Below are 16,760 nucleotides of genomic sequence, written 5' to 3' on the forward strand. Positions count from 1 at the left end.
GAGAGTTTTTTTCCCCCAAGTTCAAATGTGTTGAGAAGAACATGCACTGCTTGCTCTTCAATTGCTCACAGCTATTCTGAGAAGAGGGCAGGTGGTTGGGGTGTCTGGGTTCCATAGCAGTGACTGGCACACCTGTGTTTCCTTCCACCCAGGGAGGAAAAATGGGCACAGCCATGCTCAAGTTGTCAATAAAGGTCCACTGAATTTCCCTGTGGGGGGCATGTGTTGTTTATACACGAGTTGGGAGTGAAGGGATTAAAAGGTGATTCCTTTACTCTTGCCAACAGGAACTCCCTGCTAAGTCATTTAGCTGCAATGAGCTTTGGAGAAGGCTTTCTAACCACCAAGAAGCTAGCCCTGGATTTCATGCAATGTCATTTAGCATAGTTCCTTCCCTACCAACTGTCTGCTATGACACCATGGAGCTAAATAGCAGAGCTGCTGAAATAACAGTCAAAGGAGAAGGAAATTAAGAGGCATCAGCAGGGGAAAAAAGTTTTTTTTTTTAAGTGAGGAAGGGAATGAGACAGCAATCAATAAAATAGACAAAAGCAAGATGCCTGTTTCAGGTGGTGAGAGGCAGAGATGTCTTTTGTGTGGCAAATTAGTCTAGGATGACAGCCATGCACTCAACAGAGAGGGCAGTAATGATAACAGCCTGCATTTATACTGAGCTTGATGCTTTTAGGGACTTCTCATAAACATGCACTTACTTGATCACATTACTATCCTACAAGATGAGGCAAATATTAAAATCATTTCGTATGTGAGAAAAAGCTGTGAGTTTTCATAAGTAAAGGCAGATATGGTACCAATCTCAACGTTTTTTGACAACTGCATTGCTCACCCAATGCTGATGAGTTTGATAAGACATTGTAGCAGATATTGGTGGGAAATTTTGAACATATAGTTGGCACAAAATATTTGCATAGAGAATAACTGTAAAAAGGTCTTGCCATTCTTCCAGCCTGAGTGCCACCATTCTGCATCACATCAACATCTGTCACTGTAAGGGAGCAGATGAGAGTCTGTACTTCCTGACATCTGCCTTATATTTAAAATGAACACTAAGAGGTGGGCATGGATATTTTACCAAGGTCTATGTCTCTCAGGTAGCCTTATGATTTGTCTAGATGCAGAGATAGCCATATATTCTTTTTTATATTTCATTTTTAATTTATGTATGACAGCAGTATGCATTACAATTCTCATTACACATATAGAGCACAATTTTTCATATCTCTGGTTGTATACAAAGTATATTCACACCAATTTGTGTTTTCATACATGTACTTTGGATAATAATGATCATCACCTTCCTCCATCATTTTTAAACCCATGCCCCTTCCCTTCCCCTCAATCCCTCTGCCCTATCTAGAGTTCTAATCCTCTCATGCTCCCTCTCCCTACCCCACTATGAATCAGCTTCCTTATATCAGAGAAAACATACAGCATTTGGTTTTTTGGGATTGGCTAACTTCACTTAGCATTATCTTCTCTAACTCCATCCATTTACTTGCAAATGCCATGATTTTATTCTCTTATTGCTGAGTAATATTCCATTGTGTATATATGCCACATTTTTTTTTTATCCATTCATCTATTGAAGGGCATCTAGGTTGGTTCCACAATTTAGCTATTGTGAATTGTGCTGGTATAAATATTGATGCAGCCATGTATTCTTTTGACAAAATCGCCTTTCTTGGACAGGCAAATATACAAGTCCTCTCCCCTCTCCTCCAAGTCCCTAAACCATGCATCTTTCTCAAAAGAAGGTCTTGCTTCTCCTACTATGTTTCCTTTGTCTTTCCCTAGCTCCTTCTTCTATGCTGACTCCCATTGATAGAAACAATCTCTTTAATTCTTTAATTCACAGAAGGGTTTTTTTTTGTGAGCCCACATTCTACTTGAACCATAATTTATTCTTCCTTATGGCACCACAGGAGCCCCAGACGCCACCTCAAGTCATTGAGAAAATTGACTTGCTAGTTACTAGTGGTGTAATAACTACTAGTCACCATCCTACGGACTAACTGTTTGAAATCAAATTCTTCCTTAGCTCAAAAAGATCTCCCATTTGTATAATAATACAATGTGGGTATTCAATTATTGAAAGAATCTAAAGTATTTATAAAAAAGAGGAAACTGAGGTCCAGAGTACTGAGTGACTTCTCACTCCTTCCTCATGTGATTCCCAGTATTTAATTCACCTTTAGTTCATCCCACCCCCACTTTAAATATACTTGCTCTTGAGCCAACTTTCTTCTTTCTAAACATTTTACAAGGAAGAGTGCTTTTAAGCTTGGTATGGAGAAGGTAGCTAAAGTGTCTGTCAATCCCTTTAGACAGGACATGCTACCCTAATATCAGCAAACTCTTCTTTCCAGCTAATTTTCATTTGTCTTGTTGCCCTACTTTCCAAACTTTTTCAGTGGAGAGAAAATGAATTTCTTATGCTTATGCATTTTCCCACAAATCTCAAACAGGCAAATTTGACACCTCCCCTATAATGTTCTTTCCAAACCTTTGGTTTGGCCTTCTCTTGTTGATGTAAAAGAATCAGAATTCCCAAGCTCATAAGCCATATGCTTAGTCCTCTAAAGTCAAATAAAGGTCAGTCCATAGGAGAACTAACTCTTTGCTTAATGACATAAAAAGTAATATCTTTAAAAGCCTTCTCTTTCTTTTCATGCCAAAGTTCAGTTTGATTTATTAGGTTAACTCCATATTGGGCTTCTGGCACTCAGACATGTCAGAGAGCAAAAATGGGACAGAGAGCAAGATAGGAACCATCATCCATGTGGACTGGAGGACAAGGGTGGGCAGGTTTCAGAGGTGCTCCCAATTTTCTACCATGGAGTTCTCAATATGTGCCCATAAGCATCTTGAAAAGCATTTGCAAAACTGCCAAAGAAATCAGGCTAAAAATACAGAACAGCCTGGATCAAGGACAAATACAGAGAAGGGTGTGAGGTCTCCACAGAAGGTGTGAGACTCAGCATAGGAGCCAGACTGTGATGCCCAGCTCAGGCTCCTGTGCCAGCCGGCCGAGTCATGATCAGCTGAATGTAGTTGGGGAGGAATAGATAATATGAGTTTAGACTGTGTTTTATATTTTAAATCAGTCCAGTTCAATAATGCAACAAGAGTACCCAATAAACACCTATCAGGTGCCTTTATAAGTTCGAGACTATACCCAATCTTTGGGAAAGTTCACATTTCTGCATGAATTTTTATTTATACTTCTTAGATGAAAGTAATGTTTGAAGAAAAAATTAAACATTTTAGATCAATGAGGTATCATTTAATGAATTATTAAATATTATACTATTAGTCATTAAGAAAGAATACTTCTTCTTGTTGGGCTCGATGGCCCATGTATGTAATCCCAGCAACTCAGGAGGCTGAGGCAGGAGGATTGCAAGTTCAAGGTCAGCCTCAGCAACTTAAGTGAGTCTCTAAGCAACTTATGAGACCCTGTCTCAAAATAAAACAAACAAAAGGGTTGGGGTGTGATTCAGTGGTTACAGGCCTTTGGGTTCTATTCCTGATACCAAACAAATAAATAAAAAGGGCTGGAGATATGGCTCTGTGCCTTTGTGATTAAGTGCCAAAAAAAAAAAAAAAAACCCAAAAAAGAGAGAATGAATACATTTTCCTTAAATATACCACATCATTTCTCTTAATTAAATTAATTAACTAATTAATTAATTATAAGTGCTGGTTATTGAACCTAGGGCCTCATACATTAGGCAAACATTCTGCTACCAGACCTATATATTAATTTAATTTTTAATTGACAAAAATTGTATTTATGATGTACCACATGAAGTTTTGATATATGTACACATTGTAGAATGGCTCAATTGAGCTAATTTACATATGTATTACCTCATATGTTTCTCATTTGGTGGAGAGAACACTTAAAATTTACTTCCTTAGCAATTTCAAGTATATAGTACATTGTCATTAACTATAAGTCACTGTGTTTGATGATGATAGATCTCAAATTTATTCCTCCTAACCAAAATTTTATATTCTACGACCAATATCTCCCCAACTGCCCTCTATTTAAAATTGTTGAAGACCTGTAATGGCTCCCCAGGAACTGTCCTTTGTAACAATTGTAACTTGCTTTATTAGTGTCCAGGTTCTCTGCCTACCGCAGTTTCAGGATCCTTCTGCTAACACTTAATCATGTGTCCCTGAAAAATATTGTCCCTAGTCTGCATTTTCTACTTATGAACCTTTTGTTCTTCAATGTCAGGAACATTTTACCATTGGAACATTCCTTCCCTCTCTTCCAAAGACTCTATCAGAATTTCCAATTAAGCTCAGGCTCTTGGTCTCCAGGTAGAAGCATCTCACTTCCTTGAATCTTTCTGTCCAGGATTTCCAAATTTCATACACATTTCCCTTGAAGTGTCTCTTAACTGAAAAGCAAATAAAGAGATAGGATAAGGAGTGGTGAGTAGGGGAATAGTCTCATTTCCTTCCTGCAGATTAACCCAAGGTCATGTTCTCCATGTTGATGGAAAACAGGAGGAATCACCTACTTGTTCATGTTTTTTTTATTTAAAATTAATTGATACAAACTAATTGTGCATAATATATACATACATATATACATATATCTGTATATGTGTGTGTGTGTATATATATATATATATATATATGGTTGTGGTACTGGGGTTTGAACCTAGGGCTTTGCACATTCTAGGCAAGTACTCTAAGCTATGTCCTTAGCCATTTTTAAAAATTTTACTTTCAGACAGAGTCTTTCAAAGTTGCCCAGATTGGCCTTGGAATTTTGATTCTTCTGCCTTAGACTCCCCGAGTAGCTGGGATTATAAATATGTGCCACTGTACCCAGCTTGTGTATATTATTTTGATAACCGTGCAATGTGTAATGATCAAATCAGGGCAATTAGTGTATCTATTTTCTAAAATATTTATCATTTCTTTGTGTTGGGAACATTCAAAATCCTTTATTTTTCTCCTTTGAAATCTACAATAAATTATTTTATAGTAATCCCGCTGTGCTAAAGAACTCTAGAACTTTCCCCTAAACGTATTTTTGTACAATCACCAACTTCTCTCTATCTTCCTTCCTCCCACTCTTTCCAGCCTCTGGTAACCACTATTCTGCTCTTTATGTCTATAGTATCAATGTATTTAGCTTCCACATATGAGTAAGAACATACAGGATTTGTCTTTCTGTGCCTAGCTTATTTAACTTTGTTTTTAAGTAAAAATCATTTTTTTTCTTTTTGAGGCAGAGACCTGTTTTTGAGGAATCAAGTCAAAGACAAACCGCATAATACCAAGGCAACCATCCATAGGTTACAAAGAACAAAGTTTTAAAAATAAAATGGACACTTAGCATCTGTGTTATGCATAGATCAAGATAAGTATGTTTGTCACTGATGCGGTTTGGATGTGAGGTGTCCTCCCAAAACTCACATGTGTGATGATGCAAGAAGGTTCAGAGGAGGAATGATTGGATTGTAAGAGTCTTAACCCAACCAGTGATTTAATCCTGTGATAGGGATTATCTGAGTGGTAAAGTGGTAAAGTGATAGGGTGTGGCTGGAGGAGGTGGGAATTGGGGCGTGGCTTTGGGTATGTACTTGCATCTGTGGAGTGGAGTCTCTCTCTGCCTTCTGGTCTCTATGATGTGAGCTGCTTTCCTCTATTACACTCTCCCACTATGATGTTCAGCCTCACCTCAAGCCCCAAGGAATGGAGCACACTTTCTATGGCTAAGACCTCTGAAACTGTGAACCCTCAGATCAACTTTTCCTCCTCTACAGTTGTTCTGGTCAGATCTTTTAGTCACAGCAGAGAAAAAGCTGACTAAAACAGTCACCCTGATATAATTTGGTTAAGCTGTCTCTGCCTGTTTCCTCAGGAATTTCCTCTTCCTCTGTATCTTAAATTATTTTCAAAGTCTATTCCTTTTAGAGGACAGAAGTGCAGATCCATGTGACATTTTGATTGTAGAATCTTGTTGCCAATTGTGATTTGTGAGAGATGGATTGAGCTAGAGGTCATGAAGTGACTCAAGAGAACTGAGTGCTGTTGATGAATTTTTGGGTAATTTGTCAGAAATTTAAAACACCTGTTTTCTTTTGCTCAGGTTTGACCCATTTGTATAAGTTTTATTTTGAGCACTCTCTGAAAATATCCTACATATATGATATATATCATCATTACAAAAAAGTGGGCCCTCAAATATACCCAGATCTATATGAACTTTGTTTTCTCTAGCAACTCTGCAGGGCTTCACATTTTATGGGTGAAGAAGGTTATTTGCTTGTGGTTGAAACCTAGGGAAGTTGAAACAGTTCTTCTTTCCTCAGTAGTAGTTTTCAGTTGTGGGCTGTAGTAACTCATTCTTGTGAAAACAGAGGGTCCCTGAGTACAGTGACTACTTCTGACTTTGGAAAGCAGAATTGCCTCCTGGTTTGAAAGACCTATTCAATGAGTTGGGCAGTTTATATAAAGCCCTAGTGGGAGAACGGCATCTGATCTCCATCTCCAATGCCTCTGGCATCAATCAAGGATCCTATATCCCTCAAAGAAGTAATTGTCTTTGGACCCCTCATTCTCTCAGTGTTCTTTCCTGAGGTTGAAGGTCAACTCTACTGGGTTCCCCATCCAACTCTGGTGGTGTTCTCTATAAATTCAGGGGAAGTCTGTGCCTCAGGCTATTTGATTTCCTGCTGCCACATCCCTAACCCATCTCACATTCAGCCTGAACTACAACCATATCAGTAACCACAAATTCTTATGGACTCTATACCAGAGCCTTGCCCTCCCTCTTCAATGCTCCATCTGGGTCATTTGGTGGGTTGTGTTTTCTGAAATTTCTGTCTGATGCAGAAACTCTAGTAGGCCCATTAGGAGGAAGTGAAGACCTCTTCCTCCCCCTGCCCCCCCCCCACCACATGCATACACTAGAAAATAAAGGCCAAGAGAGCAGAGGTTTTTGCTTATTTTGTGCATGGGTATTTAGTAAAGATCTGTTGTGTGTAAATTACAATTATCTTATATTAGACAAAGGTGCCAATAACATGCATTGGAGAAAAGATAGCATCTTCAACAAATGGTCCTGGAAAAACTGGAAATCTATATGCAACAAAATGAAATTAAACCCCTATCTCTCACCATGCACAAAACTCAACTCAAAGTGGATCAAGGACCTAGAAATTAAACCAGAGACTCTGCATCTAATAGAAGAAAAAGTAGGCCCTAATCTTCATCATGTGGGATTAGGCCCCAATTCCTTAATAAGACTCCTGTAGCACAAGAATTAAAACCAAGAATCAATAAATTGAATGGAATCAAACTAAAAAGTTTCTTCTCAGCAAAAGAAACAATCTGTGAGGTGAATCCAGAGCCTACATCCTGGGAGCAAATTTTTACCCTCATACATCAGATAGAGCACTAATCTTTAGGGTATATAAAAAACTCAAAAAGCTAAGGACCAAAAAACCAAATAACCCAATCAACAAATGGGCCAAGGACCTGAACAGATACTTCTCAGAAGAGGAGATACAATCAATCAACAAACATATGAAAAAATGTTCATCATGTCTAGCAATTAGAGAAATGCAAATCAAAACTACTCTAAGATATCCTCTCACTCCAGTCAGAATGGCAGCTATTATGAAGACAAACAACAATAAATGTTGGTGAGGATGTGAGGAAAAAGGTACACTCATACATTGCTGGTGGGACTGCAAATTGGTACAGCCAATATGAAAAGCAGTATGAAGATTCCTTTGAAAACTGGGAATGGAACCTCCATTTGACTGAGCTATCCTTCTCTTCGGTCTATACCAATAGGACTTAAAAACAGCATACTATAGGGACACAGCCACATCAATGTTTATAGCAGCACAATTCACAATAGCTAAACTGTGGAGCCAACCTAGATGTCCTTCAGTGGATGAATGGATAAAAAAATGTGGCATATATACACAATGGAATTTTACTCAGCAATAAAAGAGAGTAAAATCATGGCATTTGCAGGTAAATGGATGGTGTTGGAGAAGATAATGCTAAGTGCAGTTAGCCAATCCCAAAAAAACAAATGCTGAACATTTTCTTTGATATAAGGAGGCTGACTAATAGTGGGGTAGGGAGGGGGAGCATGGGAGGAATAGATGAATTCTAGATAGAGAAGAGGGGTGGGAGGGAAAGGGAGGGGGCAGGGGATTAGCAAGAATGGTGAAATGTGATAGACATCATTATACAATGTACATGTATGAAGACTTGAATTGGGTGTCAACATACTTTATATACAACCAGAGATATAAAAAATTATTGTGCTGTATATGTGTAATAAGAATTGTAATGCATTCCACTGTCATTTATTTAAAAAAATAAATTTAGAAATGATCTGTTGTGTGAATGAATATATGAATAAATGGACATGGTGGAGAGTAGAAAAGGACGGACAGCTCTCTTTGACACAAAGAAGTTACAGGGGAAGAAGTTGTTTGGTTTAGATATGGTTTGTCTCCTCTGAAACTCACGATAAAATTTGATTCTCAATGTAATGTCATTGAGAACTAATGAGAACCTTAAGAGGTGTTTAGGTCAATAAGAGGGATTAATGGCTTTCTCGCTTGAGGGAATGGATTAGTTACCATAAGAGCAGGTTGTGAAGTGAGCTGCCTCTCAAGTTATGTCTCTCTTGCTCACTTTCCCTTCCAATTTTCTATCATGTTATGAAGCAGTATGAGGCCATTATCAGATGCTGCACTTAATCTTGGATTTCCAGCCTCCAGAACTGTAAGCTGAATTAAATTCTATTCTTTATAAATTACCCAGTCTCAGATATTCTACCATAGCAATAGAAATGTAACTAATAGATTGGAATGTAGCTCAGTTCTAGAGCACTTGCTTAGCATCCACCAGGCCTTGGATTTGACCCCCTGCACTACAAATAAATACATACATGCATACATAAATAAATAGAGATAAAGTGAGCAGATGAGAAAGGACCTACCTTGGTGCACCAAGGACCCTAACCCCTTCTCTGGTGTTTTGTTTTCTGAGAAATTTGTACAAGTATCAGAGTGGCTTGTATATAAATTGGAGAGAGAAGAAAGTCCAGTGAAAACATTGTGCCAAAGTGACCCTGGTGAAAAAATAAGCCACTAGAGAGAACTCTGTATCTAACCTGTGTGTTTGTGGAGGGTCAAGATGGTGTGAGCTCAAGGGTTCATGGAAAATAGGGCGTTGGGCAAGGAGGCACTGAGAAAAGAGCAAGGGAAGAATGGAATCTCAACAGCATCCTTGACAAAGAGTTTGTATTTCCTTGTTCTTGGCCAAAGAGATTGATTTAATCAAGGTGCTTCTTTCAGCACTGAGATATACTATTTTGACTTTCTTCTCTGAGACTCGTGCTCTCTTTCTTATGAAAAACTAAAACTAAAACTACCAAATATCCATGAAATGCTCTACCAACACTTTCTCATTGAATTTATTCTACCATTTGATCAATAGATCTCATTTCCCCCCATGTTACATATGAGGAAACTACATCTTAGAGAATCCCACATCCCTCAAATAAGAGGCAGATATAGGATGTGGACTCAGGACTGTCTATCTCAAATTTAGCACAAAGACCTAGATAGACCCCAGGGGGGAGGCTGTCTCCATTGGAACTGTGGGGAGGACTAAGATGATCTTAGGACTGACACAACTAGAACCCAATGGAACCAGATATAATTCTGGGTGGAAACAAAACTAAGAGCTAATATTCATTGAGCTTGTTTACTAGAGACCACACACTCCTTTGCAGTAGGGCCCAATGAAGGAGATAGTATTATTATCTCCAGTTTACAAATGAGGAATCCAAGAGCCAGTGATATTGAATAACAAAAAGATACACAGCCAATGAGAGACAGAGGCAGAATTTGAACCCAGACAGAACCCTTAATCATTATGCTACATTGCCTGTAATATAAGAGGAACAGTTTTCAGAATTCACATATGATGTTAGTGTTCATATGTAAATTGAACACTAAAAGATGGCTACAAGTTCTATGTCCCCAGCCTTTGAATCTGGACAGCTTTGGGGGATTTGACTAACAGAATATGGAGAAATGATACTGGGTGATTTGCAAAACTTGGACAGCAAAAACAATGCAGCTTCTGCTTTGTCTGCCTGGACACTCATTTTTGGAACCCTGGAATCATAAGGCTCCAAAGGACCCAGACAATATGGGAAGGCCATTCCAGGGCTCAATAGGAGTTGGTAGCTCCACATGAGCTCTCAGTCAAAAGCCAGCAGTGGCTGCCAACTGTGTAAGCCCTCTTGAATATCCAGCTAAGCTCAGCCTTCATAGGACAACAGCTTCAGTCAACATCTAAATGCAGCTACTTGAGAGACCCCAAGGGAGAACTGCCCATCTGAACCCTGCCTTGCCTTTCTCCTCTGACCTACAGAATTATGAATAAAAGAAAAATGGTTATTTTGAGTCACTGAGTTGTAGAATCATATGATCATTAGAACAGCCTTCTTTTCTGTAGTCTCTGACTAGTGGATGTTCTAAGTTAAACACCAACCACTACCTACTCGTGACTACTACTGACTAGTGCTGAAGAAACAAACTTTGGGTGTCTACCAGATGCCAGAAACATTCTTCTGATCTGGTTGATCTAATCCTTATAAGAACTGTCTGAAGTAGATGATATTATTGCCTTAAAAAATATGATACTTGAATGTTAAGGTAAATGACTTTATCCACTTAATTCCAGATTCAGAGTGCTTTTCACTACCTCATAGTTTAGGCTGATACTGTTTGGAATCTGGAATGTCTGCCAGAGCTCCACATTAAAGACTTAATCCTTTTGGAAGGTGGTAGGGACTCTGAGAGGTGGGGCTTAGTGGGAGGTCTTAGATCACTAGGGGATGTGCTCTTAAAGGGAACTGTGGTATACTAGTCTCTTCTTCTCTTTCTTTCATACCTGGCCCCAGGTGAATAGCTTCCTTTATCACATTCTTCCTCCATGATGTGCCACCACAAAGCAACAGGGCCAATCAGTCATGGACTGAAACTTCCAAAACCATGAGTCAAAATAAGCCTTTCTTCCTTGTAAAATGATTTATCTCAGATATTTGCTACAATAACAAAACTCAGACTAACCTAGCAGAAGAGATCAAGTTAAACTTAAGGCAGAGCAAGAAGCAACAATTGCTATCACTTTGAATTTGCTCACCTATCATTTATTGAACATCTTCTATGTTCTAACACTCTGCTGGCTCTTAAATTACTCTAGAATATAAAATTCTTTCACTGATTCTATTTGTTAATCACCATTATCTCTACATTTAAAAAAAGAAACTGAGGCTTACAGAGGTTAAGTCATATGCCAAGGTCACCTAGGTGGTAATATTGTAACTATGACTCAATTCCTTGAGCTATAAGGGATTAAGGATCTGTACTCAGAATTGTCGACTCAAATTCAGTACTCTTTCCACTGAAACTTGAGTGGCTGTTTCCACTCTCCCTAGAAGCATCAAAGGCATAGATCCTAAGAGGGAAGATTGTCTCCAAAGGAAACATGTGGAGGACTAAGATGATCTTAGGATGGACAAAACTAGAGTCCCAAGACAATGGAACTGGATATAATGTAAGGCAGAAGGATGGCCTTTTTTGTGTGGTGCTGGGGATGAAGCACAGGGCCTAACACATGCTAGGCAAGCACTCTACCTCAGCCATTTTAAAACATTTTTTAAATTTTGGGACAGGATCTTGCTAAGTTGCCCAGGTAGTCCTTAAACCTGCAGTTCTCCTGACTCAGACTTCCAAGTAGATGGGATAACACGCATGCAGCACCATGCCCTGTTTCTATTTTTTAAAGTTACTGTTTTTATTGTTAAAAACAATGCACAGATTAAAAATGTACAGGTCAATGAATCATCATAAACCAAACTCTTGTATATCCGTCAGTCAAGGTCAAGTAAGTGGAACACTGCCAATACCCTGCTAGCTTCCATAGCCAATCCCAAATACCAACCCCGCCTCACTCCTCAGAAGGGAATCTCAGGAAAACCATCCTGTATTTACTACCTTAAGTTTTATCCCTAGAGACTGCTGTTTTCATTCATTTGTAATTTTTTTTATAAATGGAATGATGTAATATGTATTTTTATGTTTACTTACTTTATTAAAGAATATATTTAGAGATTATGTTCTAAAATTCATCTATATTGTTTTGTGTAGCTATAGCTTGTTAGTTTTCATCACGTGTAGTGTTTTATTATATGAATATGTCACAGCTTATTATTTTCATTGGTGATGGACATTTGGCTTATTTTCACTCTTATTACAAATCACCCTGCTGCATGTCATTCTGATGTGTATTATGGTATGTATTTAGTAGTAATGTTGCTAGATATAGGAAAGTCATATGTCAAATTTAGTAGGTTATGCCAAACAGTTTTTCATAGCGATTATACTGTTTTGAAGTACTACCAGCAGCATGTGAGTTTCTTTTGCTCTACAGACTTGTAAAAATTTTGTATTGCTAGTCCTTTTAGTTTTAACTATTCTGATAGGTGTGTAGTGGTATCTCATTGTAGTTTTAATTTCTTCTTAATCATGATCACTTCTTCATCTATTTAATGGCCATTCGAATATTCTCTGCTATGAATTGCCTATTCAAATTTCTTATCAATTTTTCTTTCAGGATACCTGCTTTTCCAAAATTTTCTAAGAAAATAATATATTCTTCAATACAAATTTTCTGAAGATTAGCTATATGGGTATGTATGTAGAGGTATATGGGTGCACACATACATGTGTGTATTGACATATTCATGCCCTTCAGCAGGGCAAGGATTCCTTTGCTAGGTATCAGGGAAGGAATTAGAGACTCACATCTCAAGCCTCCACCATTGAAGGGGAAAATACAGATTCCTCTCTTTGGGGATACCATGTTAGAAGAAGGAAAGAATGCACACTGGGTACATGAGAAAACTCTGCAAAAGAGTGATGTATTAACCAGATATGAGGCAATTCATGTAAAACAGTTCCACAGATTTTAGCATATTCTTCCGGCTCTCAGGAAGAGTAAGCTGACTTACTTTGCATCTGTCACAGGTGACTTCTGTGGAAGGGTACAGATCAAGAAGCTAAGACCTATCCCCCTTCCTAAATATAGGGTAGAGTCTGCAGTATTCCTAAATATAAGGTAGGGGGTCAGAGGCAGAAGAGTTGGCAAGGGGTTGGATGACTTCTCCAGGTAATTTGGAAATTCCAGACTGATGTGGAAGGTGAACTGTCTTTCTGCTGAGCCAAGAGCTTTGGGAAATGCTGTTATCTCTGCCCTCGGCTTTTGCATCTCAACTCATCCTTGGCAACACTACTGCTTGCATAATGTGCTTTTGGCCAGACTTGCTTCATCCTTGCTGAGATGCTGACACCTTCCTTGAGTACTAAAGGATGTAGAAGCTGGTGAAGAAGCTCTCCCTCAGGCCCCAGATCTTTGCTGCTTTTCCTATCAGATGACACTATTTTCATGGGCAGAAAGTTCCCAGCTGTCCTTCCATCTTGTGGCCAGTATGTCTCTGCCCTGGGTTCTCCCAGGAGGAATGTAGCAAGGTGGTTCTGAGCAGATCAACCCTGTTTTTATTATTCAGCAGAGTAAATAGCGTCAGCACAACCCGCCAATCTCTGTGATCAGACTTATTTCTGCACAGCCCTGGGAGCCCCTTGGGATAGTACGAGCTTTGTGCTGTCAGCTTTGAAGGAGTAAGACTCACCAATAGGCAGTTTTTCTCTGGCTTCCTCATTTTCTTTCCATTTGGGAGTCTTTAGGGACTGAAGGGGAAGGGAGAGAAGTAAAGGTCATTAGCTTTGTTATTACTTAGTCCCTGGAAGGGGGAACCAAGCCTCATAATCTCTACTCATGAGGCTAAATGAAGCCACATTTACTAGGGGTAGAGGCCATAGGGTAGCACTCAGCACCTACAAACAGCTTGGAAAAAGGAGGTACTCCCCAAGGATATGTTCCAGGCAAGGAAATAGAGTCTTAGGAAACCACATTTGTTTGCTTAGTGGGAAATGGAGCCTTGGAATGGTGCCTTATAGGATAACATTTGTAAACATAATTAGGTTAATTCTCTGTTTTTATTTTTAAATTTTGATACTCACAGCATAGATGACTAAAGCATAAAAAACCCCAGCCAAACCAATTTCTTGGCCATTTGGAGGCTGATATCCAAGAGAAAATTCTTAATTAAAGGTCTTTATAAATGTATCTTTCTTAGGATTGTTCTAGGATTACATGTGAAGAGAAATTTTTGGAGCCTGGAATTTGGAACAAGGAAAAGAGGACAGGAATCCAGGCTGGACTCAATGCAAGAGTGGAAAAAAAATGAAAAAAAAAAACAAAAAAAAAACCAAAAAACCAGAGACTAAGAGTCCAGGAGGATAGTTCCTACCGACCTCCAGACTATCTCTTATTCCTTTGCATCTTTGAACATTGGAACAAGAAGTCGCCGTAGAGATGACTGAAGATCTCATGTCCTTAGTCTGTTTTTTGTGGCTATCATAAAATATTTGAGACTAAGCAATTTATTAAAAATAGAACTTTATTTCACTCTTAGTACTGGGAAGTCCAGCGTGGCATTGGGATCTGTTTGGCATTTGGTGAGGGCCCTTCATAACCTGGGAAAAGACATCACATGGAGAGACAAAGCAGCTTAGATCTCTCTTCTTCTTCTTATAAAGCCACTAATGCCCTCATGGGGACCCTACTTTCATGACCTCATCTAATTCTAATTATTTTCCAGAGACCCCATCTCCAAATATCATTAACTTATCAATTGGAGGATTAAGTTTCTAACCCTTGAACTTTGGGGGACACATTCAAATCATAGCATATGGGCAGTATCAGTCCTCCCAGGACTGTGGGCTGCCTCTGGCACCTTTATACTTTCCTTTCTCTCTTTTCTCCCTATGCCTGGGATCATCCTTCTGGTAGCCAGACACTCTGCCCACTTTCTTAATAGAGGTGACACCTCTGGATAATTTCTACTTCTTCCCTGAGGTTTACCCTGATAACTTTGTTCCTTCCTCTCTTCATCTTTGGTTTGAGTTGCTGCCCAGTGCCCTCTCCATGACCTAAAGTTAGAATTCTCTTTCTGTCCAGTTATATGTGTGGTTTCCAGGCCCTGAATGATCCTTGCCTTCTGGCATCCACATCCTTTGTAATCCCCTTTACCACTGAATGGGCTTGACCTGAGTAGTCAATAGGAATTGCAGATCTGAAAGAGTGTGACTTCCAAGACTAGACCACATAGGGCACTGTGGTTTGTGCTAGGATCCTTCTCTCTCAGGAAAGCCAGCTGCCATGTCACTAGGACTCTCAGGCAACCCCATTAGAAGTTTGCCAAGGAAGGAGCTAAGTTCTTCTGCCAAGGGCAAGAGCTAACCTTTAGGCATATGAGGAGCCCTCTTGGAAATGGATCCTCCAGTCCTGATCAACCCTTCAGATGAGTGTAACTCAGACTGACGTCCTGACTGTAGCCTTGCAAAGCTCCAGCCAGAAACATTCAGCTAAGCTCCACCTGGATTTCTCCTGGATTCTAGAAACTATGTTAAATAATAAGTGTTTATTATTTTAAGCCAACCAATTTGGAGTAATTTGTTAAACACCAATAGATAACTGATACGATGTGCTTCTCAGTTTCTCTAAGAGGTAAGCTCCTTTTATTTTGTCTTTTCAGTAGTATCTTTAACTGTAGTCCAGCTCATCGATAAAGCAGGTTTCTTCATTCTATCAATCCAAGGAAATGTTTCTCTTGTTTACTAAATGCTGAGCAAAGTTCCCAGTAAATAGTAGGTCTTAGTATTTAATATCCACTGATATAATTAAGCATATCACTGAATTTCACATTTATGCCAAGTTAGGGGAATAGCATTTCTGATAAAGTAGAAAAACCCCTCATTTCTATATATCTTTATGTGATTTATAGGATGAGAGGGAGTCCAATGGTAAAGTTCACTTGTATGGCTACATTTGTATTAAAAATTACTGCTATTCTCCTAATACATATCACTGGATGATGGCGGTTGTTTTAGTCAGTTTTTTTCACTGCTGTGAACAAAATACATGACAAAAATAATTTTAGAGAAATAAAAGTTAATTTGTGACTCATGGTTTCAGAGATCGATCTCAGTTCATACATGACCGACTTCATTCCTGGGGTTCTAAGATGAGGCAGAACATCATGGCTGAAGGGTGTGGCAGAGAAAGTAGCTTAGAACATGGCACCAGGAAGCAGAGAGAGAGTTCCCCTTACCAGAGAGAAAATATAAACCACAAGGGCATGACCCCAGTGACCCACCTCCTCCAGTCACACCTTACCTGCCGACAATACAATTACTGTCCAGTTAATCCCTATCAACAGATTAATGCACTGATTAAGTAAACTCCATCATAATCCAATCATTTCACCTCTAAATTTTCTTGCATTGTCTCACACATGAGCTTATGGGGGACACCCAATATCTAAACCATAAGAGCAGGGCATGTTTGGAAGTACATTTAACATCAGGGGATGGTCAATTATGGGTATAAAGGTAGCACAAATGCTCTTATGATTCAGTGACCAGTCCATGCATGGCTGGGTCTGAATCTAGATCCAAAGTTATCTCTGCTGGCTAGACACAACATGAATGAGGACAGTGTTGCTGGTATCCAGACCACTAACTCACTCTTTCTTGCTCTCA

Source organism: Callospermophilus lateralis, chromosome 2 (assembly GCF_048772815.1).
Source record: "Callospermophilus lateralis isolate mCalLat2 chromosome 2, mCalLat2.hap1, whole genome shotgun sequence".
Taxonomy (NCBI): Eukaryota; Metazoa; Chordata; class Mammalia; order Rodentia; family Sciuridae; genus Callospermophilus; species Callospermophilus lateralis.